Source organism: Trachypithecus francoisi, unplaced genomic scaffold (genome assembly GCF_009764315.1).
Source record: "Trachypithecus francoisi isolate TF-2019V2 unplaced genomic scaffold, Tfra_2.0 Lachesis_group13, whole genome shotgun sequence".
Lineage (NCBI taxonomy): Eukaryota > Metazoa > Chordata > Mammalia > Primates > Cercopithecidae > Trachypithecus > Trachypithecus francoisi.
The window spans coordinates 109,636,046-109,663,738 of record NW_022681458.1 but is presented as its reverse complement, the minus strand read 5'-3'; the positions used below and the strand labels follow the sequence as shown (position 1 = coordinate 109,663,738).

At 41.8% G+C, this 27,693-nt stretch overlaps 1 protein-coding gene across 5 annotated transcripts in view; it reads left to right on the top strand.

The window, feature by feature from the left end:
* Window positions 1–27,693, top strand: part of MGAT5 (alpha-1,6-mannosylglycoprotein 6-beta-N-acetylglucosaminyltransferase) — a 334,005-nt gene that overhangs the window by 87,452 nt on the left and 218,860 nt on the right. The window contains exon 1 of one of the 5 annotated variants that reach the window (XM_033231702.1): window positions 7,649–7,668. The exons of the other annotated variants lie outside the window; for them this stretch is intronic. The gene's annotated coding sequence lies outside the window, so the exon portion shown is untranslated. Of the gene's footprint in view, window positions 1–7,648; window positions 7,669–27,693 lie in introns of those variants that run through there. 5 annotated transcript variants of the gene reach the window in all.

The following is a 27,693-nucleotide window of genomic DNA, read 5'->3' as shown; positions in this document are numbered from 1 at the left end:
TAATTTCCACCGTATTCACCTTACCACCTATACTAGTTACTTAACATATTTTCTTCAGTTTATCCTGAATCAACTTACTTATTTTAATTTGGTCTCAGTCTAATTGACAGCATATAGCAGCTTATGAATTTGATGTGCTTATGCATGTTACAACAAATACTTAACTATTTGTATGCTACAGTGTAAATGTACCACACTCAGAAAAAACCTATATTAGACCGTCCTGACTGTTTCGGAAGCTTGGTGCCCAAGGGAAATAGTCTTTGACCATCAGCCAGAATTTGGTTCGTTTCAGCAGGTAAGAGAGTAGCTGGTAAACTACTTAGGAACATTTTAAGTAGCATATGTGAGAAATGAGGATAGGCTATGCCTTTTTTCCCAGCAGGCAAAAACATGCATTTATTTACGATAGTTGTTATAAATAACATAGATGCGTATGTATACCAGAAACATGGTCTTTATCCCATTTGCAGATAAAAGCTAAGGAAGAACTTGTATTAGTTATGTATGAAATGCCTAAGGGAGCAGAGCCTAGACAAGTTCTGAAACTTAATATCTAGGGAATGTAAAAATTTAATAAAACATTACGTTACCCACCTATGTGGCCTTTCTTGGCTGCACTTCTAAAAAAATTTTGTTTTTTTTTTTTTTGAGGCAGAGTCTCGCTCTGTCGCCCGGACTGGAGTGCAGTGGCCAGATCTCAGCTCACTGCAAGCTCCGCCTCCCGGGTTTACGCCATTCTCCTGCCTCAGCCTCCCGAGTAGCTGGGACTACAGGCGCCGGCCACCTCGCCCGGCTAGTTTTTGTATTTTTAGTAGAGACGGGGTTTCACCGTGTTAGCCGGGATGGTCTCGATCTCCTGACCTCGTGATCCGCCCGTCTCGGCCTCCCAAAGTGCTGGGATTACAGGCTTGAGCCACCGCGCCCGGCCAAAAATTTTGTTTTTATACCATATTCTTTGTTTTAGGAAAACATTATCTTACTCCCAGCCTCTGGGGAAAATAAGTTAAATAACCAAAAGAATCAATAAAGAAACGCCCCAATGTTGTGGTCAGTGTCTGTTTTTCCCTAGTGTTCTGGGAGCAGGGTTTCCTAGTGTTCTGTTACATCGGCATGAAGGAGGCCTTGTGCATGGGAAGACCTACACCTCGCTTCCCCTGTGTCACTTGCAGTCACTTGTCTTCCTCTTTTGTTTTTGTGTATTAGGGATGAGGAGGTGGGTGGGCAGAGGGATTGTGTATAGAATTGGCTTATTTTTAACATAACAACATAAAACCCCTTAAAATGATGAACTTGATCTTTGGGCTGCCTCTTGCCCAGCCTTGGGAGGGTGTTAAATCAGAGCCCTCTGGAAATTTAGGACAGCTCCAACTTCATGAAAAATCAAGGATTGAGTTTTCCATGGAAAATGGTGGGAAGAGGCTGGATTTCCCCATGCTTTCAGTCTGTTTCCCTCTTCATTGTTTTCTTGCACTTCTTCAGAGATACTCCTCTATTATTCAGTTCCAGTGTATCCAACTATTACCTTCCAGAGAGAGGGAAGATATCAGTAAAACCTTGAGACTTACGTGTCTCTTGAGTGATGGCATAAGTGAGCCAGCTTGAATGCTGAGCTTCAGTGGGCATAGAACACTGATTTGCTGAAGCTGATGCATGTGGGAAAATGTTTGTGTCCTTGACATTGAGATACTGTTTTGCTCTTTGGAAGAGTCAGGTCTGCATAGGCCTTTTGGATATTTGCATTTTATTTTCAGGGAGTCTTTGCTGCTGACTTGGGTAAAAGCATCACTTTGCGTACCCTTCAGTTCATTTTCTTAGAGGAAAGAAAGGCAGCCAGATGACAGGCTGGTAACAAATTGGACTATTGGGCTGAATATGCAGGTTGATAAATAGGTGGCCCAGGTGGTGAAATGGAGTTGTGTTCAATCAGATATTGGACTGGCTTTGCAAACATATTAAACACATCCAGGTGAGGGAGACTAGGGAGTTCTCCTCACCCCCTTTTAAATCTCATGTTCTAAAATGAAGAGGGTGAGTGTCAAAAATTCTGTTTCTCAAAATACTTGTGACACCAAATGTGAGTGTGTTTTCCCCTCACACCAATGGATTATCCAACTCTCCAGGTAATAACTGGGTGTCCTATAATTCATTTTGGACGCTACCAGGGGTTATTGCATACCCTGCAAGTTTAGGGCTCAGTCGCACAAAACTGTCCCCACTTCAGACTCCACTTCTGACCAGTTGGCTGTACATTGGGGGGTTCCTACAACCCCCTCTTTAATTTGATAATTTGCTATAATGGCTCATAAAACTCAGAAACGTTTACTTATATTTGCCGGTTTGTTGTAAAGGATATTACTAAGGATATAAATGTTCAGGTGAAGAAGTACATTTGATGATGTTCAGAAGGGTCCTAAACACAGGAGCCTCTGTTCTTGTGGAGTTGGGGTATGCCACCTTCTTTGCACCTGGTTGTGTTCAGCAACCTGGAAGTTCCCTGAACGCTGTCGTGTGGGGCTTTATGGAGGCCTCATGATGTAGGGACGATTGATTAAATCAATGTCCACCCTTTCTTCCCTCCCTAGAGATTTTGGTGGTGGAACTGAAAGTTCCAATCCTCTAGTCATACAGTGGTCTTTGTGGTAGCCAGTCCCAACCCGAAGCTATTTAGGGACCTCAGCCACCAGTCATTAGCATACAAAAAGACACTTCTCACTTTAGAGCAGGAGTGTTCAATCTTTTGGCTTCCCTGGGCCACACTGGAAGAAGAATTGTCTTGGGCCACACATAAAATACACTAACGATCGTTGATGAGCTAAAAAAAAAAAAAAAAAAAATTGCAAAACCAATCTATGTTTTAAGAAAGTTTATGAATTTGTTTTGGGCCGCATCATTCAAAACTGTCCTGGGCTGCATGCAGCCCTCAAGCCATCGTTGGACAAGCTAGCTATAGAGCTTTCAAGCTCTTTTGAAGGGAACTGGGGAATAAGACCAAATATTCTAACAAAAGATACTCTTCTCATCCTATCACTTAGGAAATTATGAGAGTCTTAGGGAGCTCTGTATTAGGAATACAGGGGGTGGGGTGGGGAGGAACAAATATTTCTTATGTCACAACGTAACAGCCAACCAACATTTTAAGTCATTGGGGTAACTTAGTAAGTAAACCAGTACCCTTGATTTTAGTTTTAACTTTTGATATGTATTATATGCAGAAAAATACACTTCACACATGTAGAGCTTGATGAATTTCAAATGGACACCCACCTAACCACCAGATAAACAGAGCATTCTCAGCCCATCGGAAGCCCCCTCATGTTTTCTCTTCCAGCCACTACCTACCTCTACAGTCCCCACGCCTCAATCCTGACTGGTTTTGCACTCTGTATAAATGAACTCATAAAATGTAAACTATTTTATGTTTGCTTTCTTTTGCTCAGTACTGTTTGTGAAATTCATGTATATTGTTGCATGTAATCATTCTCATTGCTGTATAGTATTCCATTGTGTGCATATACCAAAATTTATTGATCCACCCATTCTACCATAGATGGGCATTTAGATAATTTCCAGTTTTCGGCTACTAGGATTAGTGCTTCTCTAGTGTATGATATACACATTGCCATTGAATGGTGAACAGAGGTACATATTACAGTTGACTATTGTCTTAGGCTGTTAGGTGTTGCTATAATACAACACCTGGGACTGGATAGCTTATAAAGAAAAGAGGTTTGTTTGTTTTTTTAGCTCACAGTTCTGGAGGCTGGGAAGTTCAAGACTGGGTGGCTACATCTGCTCAGCTTCTGGTGAGGGCCTTATGCTGCACGAAGATGTGGTGGAAAAGTGGAAGAAGAACAGGCATGTGTGGGGAGGGACCAAACATGAGAAGGGATTTGGCTTTATTAACAACCCACTCTCAAGGAAGCTTATCCATTCTCAAGAGATTGTAGAACTCAGTCACTCTCTTGATACTACTGCATTAATTCTATTCATGAGGGATCCAGCTCCATGACCCAAACACATCCCAACTGGAGTCAGCTAAACTGCCGTATAAGTTTTGGCCAGTAAATCCATATCCAAACCATAGCAAGTATATACTTAGAAGTGGGATTTTGGGATCATGGGGGTACACATGTTTAGCAATATGAGATACTGCCAGTTTTCCTAAGTGGTTGTATCAATCAATATATAATTGTACCAGCAGTGCATGAGAGCTTCCCTCCCTCACATCCTCACCATGGTTGGTATTTGTCTTTTTCGCCTTAGCCATTCTGGTGAATGTGTAGTGGAATTAGGCTGTGGTTTTAATCCCATCCTTTATTTTTGATTCCGAAAGACTTGGTTATCTGCTTGATTTTTTTAATGGCCTCTAATCTCCACTGTTTTTAGATGGTGTCCTTAGAAAGGCATTATTATTAACTTTTCAGAAAGGCTGATGTGTCCCAATAGATTCCATCATCTCTAAGCGGTTCCATAAGAAGCTGGTAAAGTTGGTGTCTTGTACTGAATTATATTCTGCTCTCACCATATGTTTGGTTTGTTGCAGTGAGATCAGCAGAAATAAGGAACCAAGTCCAAATGAGGCAAGCTTAATTTGAGCTAGCAGACTTTATTAGTACTAAACCAGGACATTTATAGTTCTATACAGGGCAGTCAATGGGTGAAAGATGGCTAAGTCTGAAGCTTGTTCATGTCGTGGTCCTATGAGACCTAACTTGATTTTCAGGTTTTGAGAGGGAAATTCCCATGTCATGATCCAGTACACTTCCGGGATAGAGTATGAAGACGATGACGAAAGGTGAAGTAGTTTAAAACCACTTGACATCTGAAAGCACAGCCATTGTGTTTCTTCCTTACCATGCAGCCCAGGTTTTTCTGTTTGTCAAGGCAGTTTCAGGATCTACAGAATTTACTGTGAAAATCTTGAAGGAAAATGAAAGCTTGACTAGGAAGATGAAAGCTTGGCACAGGAAGCATGCTAAAGAGACCCAGGTCGCCCTGTGTGATGGCGAAATATGATTCATCCTCGAGCTGTGTTCCTGAGACAGTTCACACCTGACATAGGAAGGTGATTAATAAAGATGAATTTGGTATGATTTTTTATGCTGTTACTCTTGCCATTTCTGCTCTCCATCTAGGGGTGATCTTTGTGGCTTCTCAGGTGCCCGGTGAATGAAGGAGGTGGGAGTAGGATCCTGAGGGGGCTGGAGAGATGTGACCATTGCTGTGCTTGACAGTTGAGAGCCATAGGAATAGATTGGTGCTGTAGCCTGCACATGACAGGCATCTTGCTTAGCTTAAACCCTTTTGTCAGAAAATAAAGCCATGATGGGCTTGGCAGAAGACCATCTTTAGTAAGGTAACGGGATGCTGTTTCCTAGGGCTGCAGTGGCTGGTTTCTCATAAACTATCTCTGTGGATTGTAGATGGAGATTGTTGGTATCCCTTCGTGGAAGAGAATAGTGCCGGGAGGCTAGCAGGATCCTTAGGGGCCCCACATTGACCATACCTAGCATGGTGTTGGGTAAAAGTTTGTTGAATGAAATGTGGTTTTTGAGAATGATTTTCATAACTTAGGCTATTGCTGGTATTGCAAATGTGACTTGAGCAGAAGGGGATGAGTGGGGTCTGAGGGAGAGAGAGGTTTTGTTTGTGTGTGAGTGTGCGTGTGCGTGTGTGTGTGTGTGTGTGTGTGTGTAAAATGTACCAAATGTGTTTTAGTAGCTGAAAGGAAGGAAATACATCTTTTTTGAGCACTTACAAGGGTCTGGGCTGTGCCAAACCTTTGGCCTTTCATGTTAATTATCTCATTCAATCTTAGAGTTTTCACTGTATGTATGTGAAACTGAGGCTCACGGGGCTTAATCTGCTAGAGTTACCTGAGAAAGTAGGTGTGGGTAGCTGAGAACTGAACTTGAAAGCCACTGTCAAGAGGAAATACATCATGGAAAGACACTGCATTGGCTGCCAATGTAGCAATTAACCTCAGTAAGAACATTCATTAAAGTTCTTCATTTAAGAAGTATGGTTGACTTTGGGTGATTCCCCAGATAGATGGCTGTAAATAAGGTTGATTTTGTTACCTGGGCTTTTTCATTTTAGAAGACAAGCCCTGGGGCTCACCACCTGCTGTGGATTTCTGACTTACAGTCAGAAAAAATAAGATTGGGCTCTTATTTGGTCCTCTTCTGAGAGAAAAGGACCATTTAGTTCCACCAGATGAGTCCCTGAGGGCAGAAGACCTTGTCTCTTGTATGCTAGATGTGAGTACAGTACTAGGTATTTAAAGATGTTCTTATGCCTTGCCCTTTCCCTAAAGGATTTGACATCCTCACCAAAAATTGAGATTCTTTGAGAGCTGGTTCATGTGACAGATGATGTACATACAGGGAGAGTAAGACAGTTGATCAATAAACACTGCTATTACTGTTACTGGCTGGCAGAAGGTGTCAGTGGAAGTGAGAAGCAGGTTCTTGGTCCTACTCTTCCACTTTTCCTTTTCAAGAAAGTTTATCCAAATGCACAAGTGAGTCACAGTGGTATAGATGAGGGTGATGATGAATCTACACTAACTTAATCACTTGCAAAATTCAGAAATACTTTGTGCAAATGCCCCCACAGCAGATCATGATGTATCTCGACTTGTTGCAACACTGTTTAAGAACTGGTTCTCAGTGTGACACAGAACAAAGACTCATAGCTCCAGCCTTCTAGGAACTTCACTGTCATAAATTAGACTGTTCATTAATTCAACGTATCAGCTAACTGTTACCACATGACACCCTGTCCCAAAACTTAATGGCTTAAAACAGTAAACCTTCATTGGTGTTCACTAGTCTATGGGTGAGCTGGGTGGTTCTTTTGGTCTTAGCCGGGTTCACTAGTGATGCGGGGGATGGGTTGGAGGGTCAGGCTGCTGGCCTCAGCTGGGCTTTCTTATGTATTTGAGGGGTAGGCTGGCTGGATCTGGTCTAGGATGGCTTCCGTGGGGCTCCCTTCCGCATGGTCTGCCATCCTGTGGCAGGCTAGCCCAGGCCATCTGCTTGGTTCTAAGAAGGAAGTAGAATCGTGCAGTACCTTTGGAGACCCAGGTTGGGACCTGGTGTACTGTGACTTCTGCATTTTGTCAGCCAGAGCAAGGCGCAAGACTAGCTCAGATTCAAAGGATAAGGATATAGATTTGTTGATGGTAGTTGCTGTTGAGTCTTATTGCAAGGGGAATGGGATACAGGGAGACTGTTAATTGGGACCATTCATTCGATTAGCCTGCCACATCCTTTCTTTTATTCATTGATTCTGTTATACTTCACTTGGTTCCTTAAGCAGTGCTTCGTTCTGTTGTTCCATTCTTTACTAATTAAAACTTATTAAAGGCTGTGTATTGTTTACTGGCCATAGTCTCTGGAAAAGCCATGGAGATGATTAAGATAACAGTCCTGCTTTGCAGAAGTTGATAAGCAAAGGGCTGGGGGAGATGGACATGTCAGTGGCCCCTAGAGAATTTGGGGAATCCCAGGATGGTGTGAGTGTGGTAGAGTGGGCTGGGAACCCCGAGGAAGGAGCAGCGAGCCACCTGTGTGGGTAGAGCGGCTTTGTAGAGGAGGAGCTCAGTCACCCAGGAGCAGGAAATGGCTGAGCGACAAGGCAAGAAGAGAGCACATGTGGCAGGTACAGAGGTGTCCAAGGTGGGCAGCAAGGCCTGTGTAGCTGCTTGTGCAGTGCACAGTTTGCCGTAGGGGTGGGAGTGGCAGGAGACAAGGCTGGAAAAGCCCACCTGGGCCAGATGGAAAGGCCTGCTGTGAGGCGAGGGCTCAGATGTTTTTGATGGCTAAGAAGGAAGTTAACAGGATTCTTCTCTTTCCCGTGCCGGTGACTCATCTACTTTAACGAACAGACAGTTCAATTATTGCACCCTAATGCTTTTTCCTCACCAGAATGAGGAAGCCAGGATAATATAGTTCTGTGAATTCCAAACTGTGTCCTGAGGCGCCCTGGAGTGCCACAGCAAAGTCACAAGGCTGGCATGGGATATTTTAAAACTTTGAGGAAACACAGAGAGACATCTGTCAGGCACCACTTAACCATCACTACTAAGTTGTTGGGACCTAACTACTCAGTAAATGGAGCTTTTATGAGTTCTTTCAGTAGATCCTGAAAAAATTATGGAATCACTAAAACACAGTAAAGTGGGAGTGTTTGAATTTAGGAACTTCTGGTGAAGTTGTTAGGAGTATTGGTTTCAAATCTTGTTCCTGCCTCCTGTCCCTTGGGCAAGAGAGTTACTTTCTTGAACTTTCTTGACCTGTTTCCTCTGTACAGTGGAGATGGCACTACTCCCTTACTTGGCTGAGTTATTGAGAGGAACAACGGAATTCATAGGAGTAAAGGAATTTAAATGGAGCTTGGCACAGTGTAAACACTAATATTAGCATTATTAAGTAATGCCACAGTACCTGGGCTGTTGCAAGGTCATTATCTTGTGAAGGCAGCAAATGCATGGCACAGGTACCCCTGTTCAGGGAAGGAGGACTGGCAGACTAGTTGAGGAGGCTCAGAATGGTAAGTAGGATTTTATATTCTGCATGAAATTACAGCATTATAGTGTTGCACAGCTTTATGCTCTTCGAAGGAAAACTAGTTCTTCCCCAGCCTCTCATTTCAGGAGACTGCATTTCCAAAGGCAGTTGTAGTTTCAGAGTAATGTCCTTGGGCACATTCATTCCATTTTTCTTTCCCATGTATCCCTCACCCCAACCAAGTGAAATGACCTGTCTGCCATAAATGGCTCAGATAAAAGGCACATAAGATGATGTCTCTACCTTGTTTCCTGCACTAATGGAAAGGAGCAGGATGGCCCAATAATAGTTGTTGGGGTTGGTGCGGGGGTGTCTCCTGCCAGTGCCAGGAAATCTGCTCCACACACCAAGAAGACTTCAGTGTGTAATTAAGAGCTGGTTTGTGATGGTTTAGCCAGCCCATTGTGCCCCATCTCCATTTAGTCTCCTCTCTTTTTCACTTAAGAGGGCCTCAGATTACACTGGGTTAGATTTTCTGCCCTTAGTGCGTATATGTATGTGTATGCATGCTGCTGCTGTTTTTGCTTTCTGTAGCAGGAATCAGCCTTCTCCCCTCCTCACCCTCCTCCTTCCTTTGCTTCAGTCTGTGTGCTTGCTCTTGTCCAGGGAACTTCTTTTTCATCTTCCCATGAGTTGCTGACTGCTTCTCACTCTGATTGGTAGCAGGGAGTTAGCTGTGGCCTTATTGCTCATTCTGATGGTGTTCTTTTTGGATTCTGCCAAATATCTTTTGCATTTGTTTTTCACCTCAGCACTCCACGCTGTCGGCAGTTCAGTAAGCCCTTTTCAAGCTAATTTTTCCCCATTTACTTTTTAATTAGTTTTCTTTTCCTGCTTCTCCACCCCCCTCCCCGGTCCTGCAGTTTTTTATGGATAATAGTTAAGAGCCCCACTTTTTCTTATGTGATTTTTAAGAAAATGTGGGTGTTGACAAAAAGAATCAAACTCTGTAAAATATTTGAAGAGATTTATTCTGAGCCAAATATGAATAACCATGGCCTGTGACACAGCTCTCAGGAGGTCCTGAGAACATGTGCCCAAGGTGGTTGGGGTACAGCTTGGTTTTATGTATTTTAGGGAGGCATGAGACATCAATCCAATACATTTAAGAAATGCATTGGCTTGGTTCAGAAAGGCGGGACAACTCAAAGTGGGGACTTCCAGGATATAGGTAAATTTAAACATTTTCTGGTTGACAGTTGGTTGAGTTTATCTGAAGACCTGGGATTAATGGAAAGAAATACTCAGGTTAAGGTAAAGGATTGTGGAGACCAAGTTTTCTTGTGCAGAAGAATCTCTCAGCAGACTTCAGAGAGAGAGAGCAGGTTGTAAAATGTTGCTTATCAGACCTGAAAGGATGTCTGGCTCTTAGTTGATTATCTCCTGGGAGGGAAGGAAGGAAGGAAGGAAGGAAAACAAGGGGAAAGAGGATTCTTTATAGAATGTGGATTTTTTTCCCATAAGAGACTTTGCAGGACAATTTCAAGGTATGGCAAGGAAATATATTTTGGGGTAAAACATTTATATTTTCTTACTTGTTATGCCAGAGTCAGATTGGAAAGTAAGTCACTATATACAGTGTCAAATAAAGCCCATCTGATGAGAATTCATGGTTTGTAGGGCATGTCTCCCCAGACCTCTTACATAGAAAGTGGGGCAAGATAAAAAATCAGAGCTTAGTCCTCAGTCCCCCCTCTTAGCCAAAAATCATTCCGCAGAAGGCATGTGCAGGCCAACAGCAGCAGGTCCCATGGCTCTAGGAACGCTCATTCCTAGAGTTGTCTGATTTGGTAATTTGTCGAGGTCCCACGGTGCTAGAAAGGCTCGTTTCTCTGATTTGATGGTAATAGTTTTAAATATTAGCGATTTGGATAATGGGGAGAGGACATGGTCTGACCTGATGCAGTAGCCATTTCTTTAAGAGGTGAGATGGATTCAGGCCTAGGGTTTAGTCTAAATCATGATAGATCAGATCTGTTTTCTGAGCTATCATGATCTGGGTCTTTAATTGTGCCTTTCCTTCCGCTGTATCTGGCATAACATTTACAAGGAATGTCTAATGTTAATATAGTAACAAATATCATAAAGATACTGAAGATGTGGACATTCCAGAGCTATAGGTGGAATCTGAGGGCAGTAAACAACCCAGTCAGCCAGAAAAAAACCCTGTGTGCATCATTATATTCTTTGACTAGGTTTACAATGTGTTGACCCTCCTTATTAAGGGTTATTTGAACTCTGTGATAAATCTTATTTGAAAATTGTGGGACCAACATTTAATTAGAATTTAATACATTTAATTTCTTTTCCAGCCAATTTATCTCCAGAGGTATAGTATCCTGAGGAGGGTATCAGTTAAATGCAAAGAGTGCTGGTCCTTGGTGTTCAAATTGTTATAGACTTGTTAACGGTAGACAAACCTATTTTTCCCATCGCTTTTGTGTTGCACCATATACTAGTATTTGGGAGAGAAAAGGTTTTCTCACAGGAGAAGTCATATAATTCTGCAGTGTTATTTTTTCCTCGTCGGGACTCCCTATGGCTGAGGGCTTTAAGAGTCAAAAGACTTATAGCCAATTAATTGTTCTAGGCCATGTAGGAATGGATGTGGACAGGCATTCATTGCTTCTTAAAATTATTAAGTAAAAACTGACAATAAAACCAAAAGGCAAAGTTAAAAGACTGACATTTTTAACTTTTATGTGTTAAGCTACTGTAAGCTTAGTTTCTGTTAGACTTACAGCAATTAGCTATACAAAACATAAGCATTGTTCTGAAAAATAATTTAAAATACATATATATCTATATATATTTATCTTCACAAGTTATAATTGGGAGTATTATACCCAAGAGGCTTTGTTACAAAGTATTTTATCCTATTAGTAAATATTTTCCCTTAATTTTGTAGTAAACAAAATTTTTATGGCTGGGGTGAATGCAAAAGTAACACATAATAGTTTAGAAGGCAACTGAACTTGTTTTCGCAGCTGTTCAGGCATTTTTTGTACCCCCTTCTTGATTTGGAGGGTTTGATCTTGTCCTAATTTTATCCCTCAAAGTGGACCTTACCATCTTACGCGCCCACCTTTTCTGCGTTAGTCCCTGGGCCTAGAGCAGGTCAGCTCCTATCGTTTTAGCAACAGAGCACTAGCAGTGAAACAGATCCGGGGCCCGTGGAGTGCCCGATGAGAGAGTCTTATCTCGGGTCTTCAGAATACCATTATTTGTGCTTCCTTGGAAGTAAAACATTTATATTTTGACAGTTGTAAGAGTAATTTGTATGATAGAACAGAAAAAGGAACCTCTTCCATTAGGGTACCAAGGAAAAATTATAATATGCTACTTTCTAGAGGATTATTGTAGCCAAGAAATAATGCTTTAATCTGCACTCAAAAAGTTAGGGCTGAAATGTAGTATTAAGTGTTCAGTTTTACCCTTGAAACAGTTTTTTTTAAGCTACTGTTTTTTATTAAAGAGAATATAGCAAGGCCAATTTATGTGCAACATTAGTTTTAGGCTTCTTATGCTTGCCTGATTATTTACATAAAATGCAGCAAGAAATTTCTTGACTGGCCATATAGACTCCTTTTAAAGTTGGTTTTGCTGAAACTTTACCTAAAAATAGGCCATTTTAGTTTCAGTCTTGGTAAAATAACCAGTGTCTCCAATTGTTTAAAAAACTATTATTGAACTTATACAGACAACTGTATTGTCATAAAATTACAATCTGAACTTTGGAGAATTCAAGTAAATTTACTTACAAAAACATACTTTACCCAAATAACTTAAAAAGATTGTCTTGATCCTTCTTTAACCACAGCAGCAGCTTTTAAAACAAGATGTTTGTTTGCCTTGGAAATGCCATTTACAAACCGAACATGGGTTTGAGCAATGTTGGTCATGGCATTTATTTATTGTTCCCAAGGTTGTGGCTTTGTCTTTAAATTTGGGGTTTTATTCATCTGTCATCTTGCTCAATGATAGATAAAATATGGGTCCTATTAGCAGGCGTTTCATGATCTGTGGAAAGTTTCCAGAGAGGTACTTGGTATCTCCCGTAAGTATTAGTCAGAAAGGATTTGTATGAAGTGCTACGAGTGAGTGATAACCCGTGTCTTTAAAGTACGTCTTTTGGAAGACAGGGAGGCAGCTTCCTTTTATAAATGAGATTGGGATATAGTCAATGAAACACCTAAAATGTTAACCTTTAGTATCTGAATTTTGAGGGAGAAGAGTGTTTATAGCTTTTACTTAAAAACTGTAGCCCTCAAATATTAGGATCTCCGGCCTGGGTTATTTAGAAAGCCGTTGAGAGATTTGAAATGATAATGAGTGATCTGAAAGAAAAGGATGGGCGCACACACCTGTTTCTTTTAAGAATAAAGCCAAGGCACTTAGAGTTAGACCAGTCTAGGTCTCCAAAACTATGACATCCAAAAAAGCTATGGTAAAGAGTTTTCTGCCTGTACCAATTCTTACCTCTTAGGGCTGATTGCTAATACACCGTTAGATGCTTAATGGAATAAAAGACAATGATCGTTGGGTGCCTTAGGAATTTCCAATCTAGGCCAGGCATGGCAGCTCATACCTGTAATCCCAGCACTTTGGGAGGCCAAGGTGGGAGGATCACTTAAGCCCAGGAGTTCGAGACCAGCCAGGGCAATATGGGGAAACCCCATCTCTACAAAAAATACAAAAATTAGCCAGGTGTGGTGTCATGCACCTGTAGTCCCAGCTGAGGTGGGAGGATTGCTTGAGCCTGGGAGGCGGAGGCTTCAGTGAGTTATGATCTTACTGCATACCAGCCTGGGTGACAGTGAGACTCTGTCTCAAAAAAAAAAAAAAAAAAAAAAAAGGAATTTCTAATCTCAAGGCACCGCATCAGGCTCTGTCCTCTGTGACAAGAGCTCTGCTAACTCAAGGAATGTGGTATCTGCTGCAAGGAACAAAGGTAGTTAGTTATGGGTTCCCACTGGTGCTCCTGGATCCTTTGTTCTCGGGGTGGGCCACAAACTGGCAGTTTCAGCAACACCTGGGAGCTTGTTAGAAATGCAGTCTCCTTAGGCCTGCTGATTCAGAATCTGAATGACCAGATCCCCAGGTGAGTCACACAACAGTGATGTTCAAGGAGCAGTTATAGGCTCAGCCTGTTTCACGGGCAGCAGTCATGGCCACATCTCAGAGGCATTGTGTTGTGGGCATGGACTTGCCGTGTTTTAGTTTAAGTTCTGATTTTCCTATGATTTTTATGATAAATTCTAACACAAAGTGATCTAGTTATATATCCATATGTCAGTGTATGTGATTTGGTTTTGTACCTTTCTGTGGGTATTCACGTGCAAGTGTATAGATCAGGAAAAGAATTCTTTATTATCTTCCATGAGGTCTCAGGATGGGAAGATAACAGTGCCTATTGTATACAGTCATTATAGAAGGTGCTGGAGATAGAAGCAGTAAGACACTGCTTCTACATTTGATAAGTCTGGTATGGGGAGATAAATATGTCAAGGGAAAACTTTATCTCAATAAACTATCTCTTGTGATAGCATAAGGGACCAGAGAGAATAGCGTGTAGTTCTTTTTTTTTTTTTTTTTTTTTGAGATGGAGTCTCCCTGTGTCTCCCAGACTGGAGTGCAGTGGCACGATCTCGGCTCACTGCAAGCTCCACCTCCCGGGTTCACGCCATTCTCCTGCCTCAGCCTCCCAAGTAGCTGGGACTACAGGCGCCCGCTACCACGCCCGGCTAATTTTTTGTATTTTTAGTAGAGACGGGGTTTCACCTTGTTAGCCAGGATGGTCTCAATCTCCTGACCTCGTGATGCACCCGCCTCGGCCTCCCAAAGTGCTGGGATTACAGGGGTGAGGCACCGCGCCCGGCCACGTGTAGTTCTTTATCCCGCTGCTGGGGTGCCACTAACAGTGTACTTGAATAGGTGGACAACTTTATATGATAAAGACAGTTTTAGAGCTTTACCAGACTTTTGACCTCTTCTGGGAGCTGTCCTGATTCCTCTTCAAACCAAATGATAGCACCTTCTGTGTTTTAAGTACTCTAAACAGTCATTTGTTTAGTTGCCACCTGCTGGTGTGTAGCCTTAGGAGAAGAGTGTTTATTGTTGAGTGGTTGCTCTGCTCTGCCCCTTGGCTAAGGATTTCTGCTTTCCATTAAATGGTGTGACTACTGTCTCTTTTTGTCTTTGGACTCAAATGGAAGGCATGTTATCTTCACATCTTTAAAGCTTTTCCTTCCAAATTGCCTAGTTGATGCATGGTCACTAATCCTTGTAGAATTAACCCTAATTGAAGACTTAGCAGGTGGATTTTCGCTTTCTTAATGCAAGATTTCTTAAGAATTTTGCAGAAGAGAGATGCAATAACCATATAACATATCTGCTTTTTGTCCATAAGTATGGAACAAAGACTATGTGGGAAACCAGAGTGTTTCCAATCAGCCTATTGCCTTTTCTTAAAAACTGGAAGTTCTTTTTCTATATTTCTCTCTACTTGCTTTTCCTGTATTCTTTTTCTGTGTTTCTACTTGCTTTTACATACTCCTTTGCTTTGGTGTCACATAAACTTGGGATGAAATCATATTTCATATTTACTAGCTAGGTGGGTTTGGAAGTTCATACTCTGTACCACACATGTAGAATAGGAAGCAAGTATTTCAAGATGATGTTAAGAATGAAATGAGCTAGTGTAGACAGAGGGTCTGGTAGAGTTCATGTAGTCATTTATTTGATTTGAGCCCCCAGCACCTAGCAGGCACAGTTCCTGGGAATTGTATGCTAGGCAGTGTGTTGAAATATGCTTACTGAGAAAAACGGACAAAAACGGACATGCCATGCCCTTACGGGGTTTATGGTTCTTTAGTACACGACTAAAACACCAGCAGGGGCTGGGCAGGTCACACAGGTATGTAAAGCAGCCTGCATGGGTTCTGTGGCAATCGGAAAGCCATGCCCCCAATTCTTCATTCCTGCCAAAGTCTTTTCACTTCACAGGAAAATGGTTCTGTGGTACCAGATGGTCCTTTTTTTTTTTTTTTTTTTTTTTTTTTGGAGAGGCCAGAAACTCGGATTTTTATGTGAAATCTCCGTTTTTCAAATGTTGGTAACTAATAAACTTCCTAACCTCTGACTTCTAGTTTAGCATCAAATACCAAGGATATTTCCTTATCAATGAGTGTCACTTTGGTGTTTTGTTCTCTCTGGCCCATCAATGATAACACAAAGAATGGCTCCCATCTGCCTTCCCATACTCTCTCCCACTGATAGGAGACATCCTTGGGCTCTGTATTTCAGGGCTTTGCCTCTTCTCTCCTTGTGAATTATGAACTGCAACAGTAAGAAACTTGACCCTGAGGTGGCCTCTTGTCTTTGGGGAAACAAACAGTTAAAAAGGCCCATACTGGATTGAGCTGTGGGTATGGTCTTCTTAATACTGTGTTTTAGTTGTTCCTTTCTCTTGAGGCCAAAGATGAGAACCTGAAGTGGTAAGCTCCGGAGACTAGCTATTCCTGGCAGGTAGGACCTGACTCTTTACTCATTCACTGCAGAGGTTGGCATGTATGAGCAGTCAAATACTGAGCTACAAATTATTGCCTAAAACAAATAAAAAATAATACCTCTCAAACCTCTTTTGTTAGTATGGGTACAGGCTGTATTCTGGAAAAGATAAACACTAACCCATATCTACTTACCTTTGAATTGGATTGCCCATTCCTGGGTGTGACCTTGGGAGGGAAAGCTTTCTCAAGAAGGGAAGACTCTTGGTTTACTCTAGGATCCTCTTGCAGCTGTGATTTTCTTAGCATCTTGTATGGACTCAAAAGAGTTCTGGTTCATGGCAGGTAGGGATCATTGTATTCTTCAGACAGTCCATGAGCTTTGGAGTGGCAGCTGATGATGTTAATGAGATGGTTTTGGCAATGGCTCTGGGGCAGAACAGGTAGGAATAAGCCACATTATTTTACTTAGACAGGGCTGGTTGGCAGGCTTTTCACTCACCTGCCAGACGTTAGGTAGACAGAATGCAGCCTGGCTTAAATACTTGAGACAGTGAAGAATTGGACCCAGAAAATACCAGACTCAAGGAGATGATTTCCATATGAGAATTTTAGCACAAAATAGAATGAATGTTTACAGAAGGAGCAATCTTTTTGATAAAAGAGGAAAGGTGGGGATCCTCTTGTCGTTTTAAGGTATAGTTTCAGCAGATCACAGCATTTGTGTGAGACCAGTCACGGGAACAATGTCTGTTAGTGATGAATGTGTGTGTGTGTGTGTGTGTGTGTGTGTGTGTGTGTGTGTGTGTGTGTGTGTTTAGGACGGCAGAAAAGAATGGGTGCAGTGGAAAGTAAGAAAGGTGTTTCTTGGAAGGGGAAAGTGACTGATTTCACAGGAAAGCTGAGAGTTGTTCTTAGCATTGTAGATGTTTAAATGCTTAGAGTCAATTACAGGGTAAGAAAAGCCCTGATAAGAATCCTTATTTTTACTTTTGGTGCCCTAGTTGCCTAAAATGTCCTCTAGTCAGGGAATAAACAAGTGTTTTTCCCCCCGATAAATATCTGACATTTCCCAGATGTTTTTGACTCTAGTACAAATGCCATTTATTGATTTATGGCCTCTCAACTTCACCCCTTTTCCTTGCTCTGTGAAAATGGATCTGGGCCTCTTGAATATTTTTCCTTTGCAGCTGGTACAGTGTTAAGCTTTGCCAGTAGAGGGCGCTGGAGAAACATTGCAGGAGGCAGAGAGTTTCGCTTCCTGCTTTCCAGTGGTTTCTGGGAAGTCTCTTCCAGAGTGTGTCCTCTCAGGTGATCTTTCATGATGTGTGGTAGCCAGCAGCTTCCTCTGGCACCCCCTTGGGGTGTCTTGTAGCAGAGTGCTGGCAGTGTGCTACCTCCCTGTGATCAGCTTTCCGGCACCGTAGAGGGCACTGTCACCACAGTGACTTTTCCGCCATCTAGTGAGTTGTAGTTGTGTCTTCTCCAACAAAGTCAGGATCTCAGTCCCCCAGCTGGGTATTTTCATGGATGTTTCATCTTCATGGATGTTTTCTCAGTCTGAGGGATAGTGACTACTTCTTATATCTGGCCTTTCCATATGCTCTAGAGTTCCTTGCGTTACTTCTTACTAGTTAACATCTTGTTAGCCGAATCCCAGGTTGTAGTTAATAATTGTTTATATTAAGCATTCCCTGTTCAAATTAGTATGTTTTCCATCTGCTCATTGGACCCTAACTGATAGAACAAACCTTACCAAAAAAATAGTATCAAGAAAAATTGTGGAAGACTCAGAAATGGGCAAAACAGATTAAAATCTAAGGTAACCTTCTAGGTTATCTGTGTCTTTCATTTTCTCTGAACTGATTTACATTTTGGCAAGTTATAGGAAAGTGATAGTAATGGAAATGGTTCTTGTTCATAGAATTGCACATGAATTTTGCCCAGTTAGAGGTATTATTGATCCCTCCCAAAAAGCATTTTTATATCTTAACAGATTGGCATTCCCGATTGCCTACACACGTGTGTTTTGTATTTGTTGGACCTGTTGTAACATTTTTCTGGTTCCTGCATTAATTATTGAGCTGAATAAGATCTTTGACGTGTTTATTTTATATTTGTAAAAGTCATGATTTTATCTTTTAAAATATTCTGTAACTGATATATTAAGGAGCTTACAAGATATGCCCATATATGTTAAAAATGCCACAGAAAATGTACATATGAATTGTTAGAAAAATGATTTAAATGAATTTTAGTACTTTATATAACTGGACAGACATGGATGAAATCATCTTACGAACTAAAAAGTATCACTATTATGTATTGAAAATAGAACATTCATAACATACCCACAGAATGGGAGAAAATATTTGCAAATAATATCTGATAAGAGACCCATATTTAGAATATGTAAATAACTCCTACAACTCAATGACAAAGACAGATGAGCCAATTAATAAATGAGCAAAGGATCTGAACAGATATTTCCCCCAAAAGAAATACAAATAACCAATAAGTACATGAAAAGATAAGATGCTCACTCTCTTTAGTCAGCAGGAAAATGGAAATCAAAACCACAATGAAATAGCACTTGACATCTGTTAGGATGGCTGTCATCAAAAAGATGGATGGGAAAGATGGAGGAAGGGAAGGATAGGGAGAGATTCATTAAAACAGCAATCCCCAAACTTTTTGGCACCAGGGACTGGTTTCATGGAGGATAATTTTTCCACAGATGGTGGGGGTTATTCTGGAGTGAAACTGTTCTGCCTCAGATCATCAGGCATTAGATTATCATAAGGAGTGTGCATCCTGGATCCCTCACACATGCAGTTCACAATAGGTTCGTGCTCCTATGAGAATCTAATGCAACCGCTGATATGACAGCAGGTGGAGCTCAGGTGGTAATACTCACTTGCTGGCTGCTTGCCTCCTGCTGTGTGGCCCAGTTCCTAACAGGCCGAAGACTGGTACTGGTCTACAGCCTGGGGGTTGGGGACCCCTGTGTTAAAGGATACCAGATTACAGCTAGATAGGTGAAATAAGTTCTAGTATTCTGTACCACTGTAGAATGACTATAGTTAACGATAATATAGTTTCAAATAGGATATTGAACCTTTCCAACACAAATCATAAATGTTTGAGATGATGGCTATGCATTTACCCTAATCTGCTTGACTATGTACCCCTTGACTATGTACAATTATTATTTGTCAATTTAAAAAATTGTTAAAGAGACAAATAAGTGTTGGCAAGAAATTGGAACCTCCTACACTGGTAGTGGGAATGTAAAATGATGTAGCTACTGCGGAAAACATTTTAGCAATTCCTCAAAATGTTAAATACACAGGTATCTTATGACCCAGTAATTCTACTCCTAGGTATATACTCAAGGGGAGTGAAAACACACACACACACACCCCAAGTCATACACAAATGCTCATAGCAGTTTTATTCATAATAGCATCAACTGATGAATAGATCAACCAAATGTGATACATCTATTCAATGGAATATTGTTTGGCTGTAAACAAAATGAAGTACTGATATATGCTACAACATTGGACCTTGTGAAAGAAAGCTGTCAAAGAACACTGCATATTATGATTCCATTTATAGCAAGTGTCCATAATAGGCATATCTCTAGGGTCACTAAAGTAGATGAGTGCTTGCTTAGAGCTGGAGTGGGGAGGAGGAGGGGTTAGGAATTGGTAGCTAAAGGGTATACGTTTCTTTTGGGTGTGGTAAAATGTATGAAATTCTCTACAGCCACACTAACTTGAATGTGTCCAATCTGTTCTGATACTGGAAGCTAAGCAGAGTTGAGCCTGGTTAGCACTTATATGGGAGAAAAGTTATAAAGCTGATTGTTGTAATGCTTGTACAACTCTGAGCACAGTAAAAACCATTGTATTGTACATTTTAAATTGGTTAATTGTATGGTATGTGAATTATATCTCAGTAAACTTTTACAAAAAAGGTTTATAACCTAGACAAATAATTATCAAATAAACTGCATTCCTCTGTGGTGGATGGTAAATGCTTCCTGTGTAGCAATGTATAAATTCCCCTGTCAAAATCTTCATAGGCTGTCTTGATGTCCTGTCATGGAATTCTTCCTTTCACTTTGGAACACCATTTCTTAAAAGGATTATGGTAAAATGAAATGATGAGTTGCTTGATTTCTTGATGGATGGTTCCCTTCATCCATCCTCTGGAGTTTAGTTCTTTTAATAGAAATGTTAGAAGCCCAGACCCTCTATAACCTGTGGGAAGCAGCTTGGTTGAGTAGCTCTCTACCCACTGGAGGTATTTGGGGTCAGATGACTGCGTTTGTGACTGGCTGTGAAAATGATCTGACCAGGGCAGGGCCAAGTGGCTGACATGGCTGAATAGTAGCTAGTCCTTCTTGCCTGCTGTGCCAAGTTGTCTGTCCCCTGGTACTTTCCACCCAGTGAGTTGAGGAAGAAGGAATTACCTCTCTAGATAAAGACGGTTCTCTCTGCAACATATGATATAGCACTATTGCTCGGTGGAACCTTCAGGCAGCCATCCTCCCTCACAGACCAGCTCCTCCTTTTTCCTGTCTTGGTGAATGACATGTCACCTTTTCCTCAGCTGCCCAAGCTGGAAGCTTAGTGGTCATTCCATACTACTACTAGTACTACTAGTACTCCACCCCTGCCTCCCGCCGCCTCTTCCCTCATTACTTCCAGTTAGTCATTGCCCATTGTCCTGCTGATTTGACCTCTTACATATTTCTAGCATTTGGTTTCTTTACTTACTATGACTGGACTGCCACTATCCTGTTCAGGCCTTTATTGGACTCATTTCTCACCCAGATTTTCATGAGCCATCCCACTGGGCTCCAACCTTGCCCCTTCAAACCCATCCTCTGCACAGCAGCCAATATCAAATATGGTGGCCTCACCACTGTTAAATGTCTTCAGTGATTTACCTCCCAATTGGTGGCGGTAACAGGCGAGGAGTTTCCGATCATCTAGGAACCAGAACCCTTTTCAAAGTATTTAGGTGTAGATCCTATCCTGGACCCATAAGCTGAAGGAGGGGCCTTGGGAAAGGGCTTCTACGTCTTGAAAAATCTCCCCAAACAGGACAATACCCAATAAGCAATGCTTAAAAAACAATTTCTTTTGAAATAATTTCACAGGAAGTTGTAAAAATAGTACAAAGAGACCCATGGACCCATCTTCCCCCAAATTTCATGTTCTGTTACAATACCAAACCAGGAAATTGATACTAATAGGTTACTGTTTATAGACCCCAGACCTATGTAATGTTTTTTTTTTTAATGCCCGTTTTTCTTGCTAGGTTGGAGTGTGGCACTTCCTGCTAACCTGAGATGTTGGATTATTTCTTAACTGGGACACATTCTCATTTAAGAATGGCATGGGTCTTCTCGATTCTGTGGGTGGTGGTGGTTATTGTGTGTCTTGTATGTACGTGTGTGAGATGTTGGTGGCAATTACCAGTTTTCCCTTGTAGAGTGAATTACATCCCCAAAGAGCTTACCAAGAATACGTTTGAGTAATATAATTGTATCTAGTGACCTGAGGTCATACCTTTCTTATATTAAAAAGTTAAAACTGCCTCAACAGGTTTTATGCTAGAAGAATAGTATAAACATTGATTCTTCTTGAATCCAAGATTCAGTTAGCTTAAAATGATGTCATTGTGAATTGTTTTCCAGGTATGTGTAAATCTGGTTTTATCTTATGTAGATTGTAAAATATAAGGGTACAAGGCTGGTTTTATTTTTTTGTTTTCTGGACTTATTTTGTTCATAAATCTAAAATACAGCGTCTACCAGGGAATGGCTCTATGCAGTGAATCAGAGTGTAGTTTTGCTTTGAGAGGTGGGGTATTATTATGGGTCATAATGAATTCAGTGGAATGAATTTCAGACTTTTAGGTGCTGACCCAGAAAATTCTTTGAAGTAGCAATCTTTACCAATACTATGAATGGGCTAGTCTGGTTTGCTTCCTCATCAAAACTGATGGACAAGATAGAAAATTCCTTTGTATCAGTTGCAGTAACATTTTGCTGACACTTGGTGCATTTTTTGTGTGTGTTTTCACACAGATATGCTTACATCCTTTGAGAAAAGGAACTGAAGGGGAGAAAGAAAACCACAACTGCTTTAGAATAAAACTAGGTCAGCAAAGCAGATCTTGTATTGAGATCAGGCAGAAGCCTAGGTCCTTCCACCTTACTCACAGAGGCCTCTGGGGCTCATTGTAGGAGTCATGAGACTTCTCCAGTAACTCTCACCAAGGATCAGTCACTAGACTAGGCCCTTTGCAAATTTAAACCCTGCAGGTAGACATTTTACAGATGAGGAAACTTGGATCTTCATTTCTGTAACTTCAGGAGGGCACAGGGCTGGCTTATGTCAGTGTAGAGATTTTAATCTAGATCTAATTCCCAAACCTCTCTACCATACCAGATTGCCTCTCTATCCATGCAAAACACTCTAGGTGTGGCTCTGGTTCTCTTGAATAATTCCGAAGCCGGCTTCTAAGAGAGGATTGCAAAGGCCAACTTCTTTCACAGCTGAGAAACTGCCTTCTGAGGTGTATCTCTGAGTGGAGAAATCAGAACACTAGATGCTATGTCCTTTCATGATGGGTAATAATCTCATTAGAGCAGGGAGACTTTGTGGTACAAAGAGGGAGGGAAACAGTCAGTTGAAAGTTGCTCATGTGTTTCATTTTTCTGTGTTTCTCATACTTTGTTATTGATGTGATGAAGCAGCTGGGGACTGAGAAGGAAGCTGGGGATCGGGGGCAGGGGTTGGTGGGAGTCAAGACTTACAGGTTCTTCCAAGAGATTCCTAGAGCAGTGATGCCTATAGTTTGCAAGGGCATCACCAGCAGCCATCTTTATCAACCAAGGGGGCTACAAGGACATTTCCCAACAAATATTAAGTAGTCAGTTCACAGAAAGATTTGAATCTCTTCCTTCAAGAAGTTTGAATCTCAACAGGGAGTAGATCGTAAAGCTAAAAGTCAAATGTATATATGTAGCAAGAATTTTAAGACTATGGGAGTCCATGCATAAGACAGAAATGTGGCTCTGTCCTTCAACTAGGGTGACCAACGGGGACAAGTTTGTTCACCCTACCTTGACAGTCTTTGTGACCCTGGGCAAGTCACTTAAGCTTTCTGGATTCTGGGGCCTACTTCTCTCTCATCAGGTGCTTTTAAATTCCCTCCTTTCTTGGGATTAGCGATGAGGTGTGACTAAGTTCCAAGCTTGTGTTGGGTGGTGAATGAGGGCTGGAAGCCAATGCTCAGAATCCTTTGAAAGTGATGAGCAGAAGTCAGTATTTGAGAACAATACCAGCTGCTGTTTAGAAAGTCGGGAATAGTTGAGCAATTAGGATAAAGTAACAGACACCTATCATGAGGTGGACTGAGCAGGTGTGTGAGATTGTAAACTGCTTTCAATTCAAGGTCTTGTATATTTGCCTCAGTGTTTTATTTATAAGACTCCACAGCATCAAGTACTTAGGGTAGTGGTTGTAAGGAAGGTTGCAGATGTGTTTTATTTGGACCACCCAGAATTCTTTTTTTAATCTCAATTAGCACCAGCATTTAAAAATACACAGATTTGACCAAAACTCTGGGTTTCTTTCTTCTTCGGAAAATTGGAAGATCTGGCTAACCCAGGCTGTCTTAGCTCAAGGTGTCTGGTGGTTAGAGCTGAGAAGTGGCTGCCCTATCCGAGGGGTACCTGGTCTTTGGTTCAACACAGCCACCATCTTCCCTGCCATGCTCCGCCACCTCTTACCTGTTTCTCTTCCCTCAGTACCCTTCTACTCACTTATCTGCCTGGGAAGGTGGTTATCTTAGCTCAATGGTTCTCAACTCTGGCTACACCTTACAGTCTCTTGGGATTGCTTTAAATTATATTGCTTTCCTGGCCCTGTCTACACCAATTGAATTATGATCTTGGGGAGGGCTAACATTTATATTTAAAAAGTCTTCCAAACATGATCGTGATACCCAGTGAAGGCTGAGAAACTAGTACCTCAGCTTGATCCTGCGGTGGGTTTTGATGGAGAGAGAGAAGAGCCACAGAGCAGAGGAATTGAGGAAAATAACCTAATCCAATGGATAGGGCCAATAACATCATGAGCTGAACGTTAACTGAACACCCTGGGAAAAATCAGGGCACTTTAAAAAAATGAATATCCAAATTATGTATTCATGGCACATTTTGCTAAGGTATTAATAAACTCCCCCCACCCCAGATCCTGCTGTACTGCTGTAGGCATTTAAATCATTATATTAATAGGATTTTTTTTCCATGGAGTGATTGTAAAAGTATTTTTAATGGGCTTATAAATCTAGTGGTCATGAAAGGCAACTGACATAGATTTAGTGCATTTGAGGCAAGGGATAAAAAGGGGAGGGGCACAGTCAAATGAGCTTTGGTTTTCTGTTGTGCATAATGACTTCATTCATCTATAATTCTCACTGTAACTCAAGTTTCTGTCTGTTGCTCACCCTCCCCTTCCTACCGTGATCACATTCTAGGCTGTGAGTGTCATCAACCTGAATTAGTGAAAACATCCAAGTAGCTGGAAAATACAGACCTGTTTTTCTCAGTTAAGTTGAAAATGGAAGAGCCTTAGACACCACCTATTTCTGCTGCTTAATTTTATGGGCAAACGAAACCAAGGTTTTGAGATAAGTGACTTGTTCAAAGCTCTACCTCTAGCCCTGGAACTCTGTGCAGCATTCGGAGTTGTTCTTCACAGGCCCCATGACTGCAGAGAAAGCTTGGAGCTTGCAGGCAATGGATCCAGGAACTTCTTTTTCTTCACCTTTTATTCCTGGTGTTTAGCGTGGACCTTGAGATTAGTTGAAGGGATATGAAGGGATGAGACCCAGTTTAGGCCACAGGATCTCCATGAAACCTCTTGAGCCTTCTCTTTAGCCCAAGGAAGTCTCTGATATGGTTTGGCTTTGTCCCCACCCAAATCTCATCTTAGTAGTTCCCATAATCCACATGTGTCGTGGGAGGTAATTTAATCACAGTGGCAGCTACCCTCCTGCTGTTCTTGTGACAGTGAGTTCTTACGAGATGTAATGGTTTTATAAGGACTTTTTCCTCCCTTTTGCTTGACACTTCTTGCTGCCACCATGTGAAGAAGGACGTGTTTGCTTCCCCTTCCCTGAGGCCTCAGCAGCCATGCTGAACTGTGAATCAATGAAACCTCTTTCCTTGATAAATTACCCAGTCTCAGGTATGTCTTTCTTAGCAGTGTGAGAACAGACTAATACAGGGACACACCAATAGGGCCCCTGATTTCAGCGTGTTCTGGCTGCTCTGTGGGAGTGGTGAGTGGGTGTGTGCATGGTTGGAGGATGTTTCTAAGTGCAGGGACTCTGTCTTGTACCCTCAGTGTTTTCTCCTCAATACTTTAGCATTATTGGGAGCACCCAGCAGGCCCCTTCCATGAATATTTGTCTGATGAGGTTGCAACTCTCTAGTTGGCCTCTTATCTTCCTTTTATGTAGTTTTCATCCTGTGGAAGATACTCTAATGTCACTTTGATATAATTGCAAGAGAAAAATAGTAAGATTTGAATCTTTCTAAACTCAACAAATGTGCTAATAATCTCTCCTTTTCCTCAGGATAGCTTCTGCAAGTTTAAGATAGGTAGATAGGTTATCTAGAAGGAGTGCGTGTGTGTGTGTGTGTGTGTGCACGTGTGTGAATTTTTACCCTCTTGGTCTATACTTGACTGCTGAGCTCTAAAAGAATTGTGCTCACCGCCTAAATTTTACTTGTGCCTCCTAATGTCTTTGAAATTAAGTCAGGTGAGACTTCTCACTCGGCCATTCTGGATTCTACTTTCTGTCATGGGGGGAAAGACACCTCCTAGCAGAGATGCTGCACTGGCTGGGGGAAGGATATAAGTAAATGTTAACAGAATAATCTGGGAAGTTTTCTTTTTAAATTTCCAGATATAAACCAAACCTGTAATGACCAAAGCAGTACTAGGGAAAGGAGGACAAAGGAGTAACTGTTTTTTGAAACTTTCCCCAGGTGGGAATTCATAATACCTACCTGGCTCCTCATTTGAAAATAGCTGACTAGCAGAGCTTCGTGGATGAAATTCGTGGGGGAAAGCCTATCACTCAAAGGAACTCAACTTACATAAATGATTTAATTATCTTTTTTTTTTTTTTTTGGGATGGAGTCTTGCTCTGTTGCCCAGGTTGGAGTGCAGTGGTGTGATCTCGGCTCACTGCAGCCTCTGCCTTCTGAGTTCAAGAGATTCTCCTGCCTCAGCCTCCTGAGTAACTGGGATTATAGACGTGCGCCACCACCCTCAGCTAATTTTTGTATTTTTAGTGGAGATGGGGTTTCACCATGTTGGCCAGGCTGGTCTCCAACTCCTGACCTTGTGATCTGCCCACCTTGGCCTCCCAAAGTGCTGGGATTACAGGCGTGAGCCACCGCGCCTGGCCTCCTCTCATTTTTTTTCTAGACTTGTTCCATTTATTCATTTCATAAGTTTGGAGACCTTCTAAATGTGAAGCTCTCTGAGAGGTACTGAGCCACTAGAGAACACTGATTAAAGAGCCTGATGCCCAGTCTGCAACAGCTGTACTACCTGGTAGCGGTGTGACATTGAACAGATTGCTTAGTTCTTTGTGTCTCCATTTTCCCTACTCAGAAGGGAGACAGTCATCGCCTACTTCACAGGCTTAGAGTAAGCATTAGAAGAGAGAAAGTCTGTTAAGGATCATGGTCTGTAATTGTTAGCTTTTCTTACAGTGATCATTAAGATCATCTTACCTTCATAGAGCATAAAGTTAGGTGGAAACATAAAGGAGAGGTTCAGAGGAGAAGTAATGTGATACAAATGACACATGTGGCCTTTGACCTTATCTGTGCTTTCCCCACCCTTGTCATGTCTTGCTTAATGCATCCTTGTCAGGAGTTCAGCTATAAGACTTTTCTGGGATCATCCCGCAAGTCTGTATTACATCCTGTTTACAAAAGATGTGGTGTCATTATGTGATGCTTCCAGGCAGTTGTGAGATATATAAGGCTGTTGCCCAGATGAAATATGGCCCTAGGCCAGGCGTGGTGGCTCACGCCTATAATCCCAGCACTTTGGGAGGCTAAGATGGGCAGATCACCTGAGGTCAGGAGTTCAAGACCAGCCTGGCCAACATGGTGAAACCCTGTCTCTACTAAAAATACAAAATTAGCCAGCATGGTGGCGCATGCCTGTAATCCCAGCTACTGGGGAGGCTGAGGTGGGAGAATCGCTCGAACCCAGGAGGTGGAGGTTGAGGTGAGCAGAGATCATGCCACTACTGCACGCCAGCCTGAGCGACAAGAGTGAAACTCCATCTCAAAAACAAACAAAACAACAACAACAAAAAGAATTATTGCCCGAAACGTGTTTTATTTATTTTTTGTTTGTTTTGAGACTGAGTCTTGCTCTGTCACCCAGGCTGGAGTACAGTGGCGCCATCTTGGCCCACTGCAACCTCCACCTCCTGGGTTCAAGCGATTCTCCTGCCTCAGTCTCCCGAGTAGCTGGGACTACAGGCAC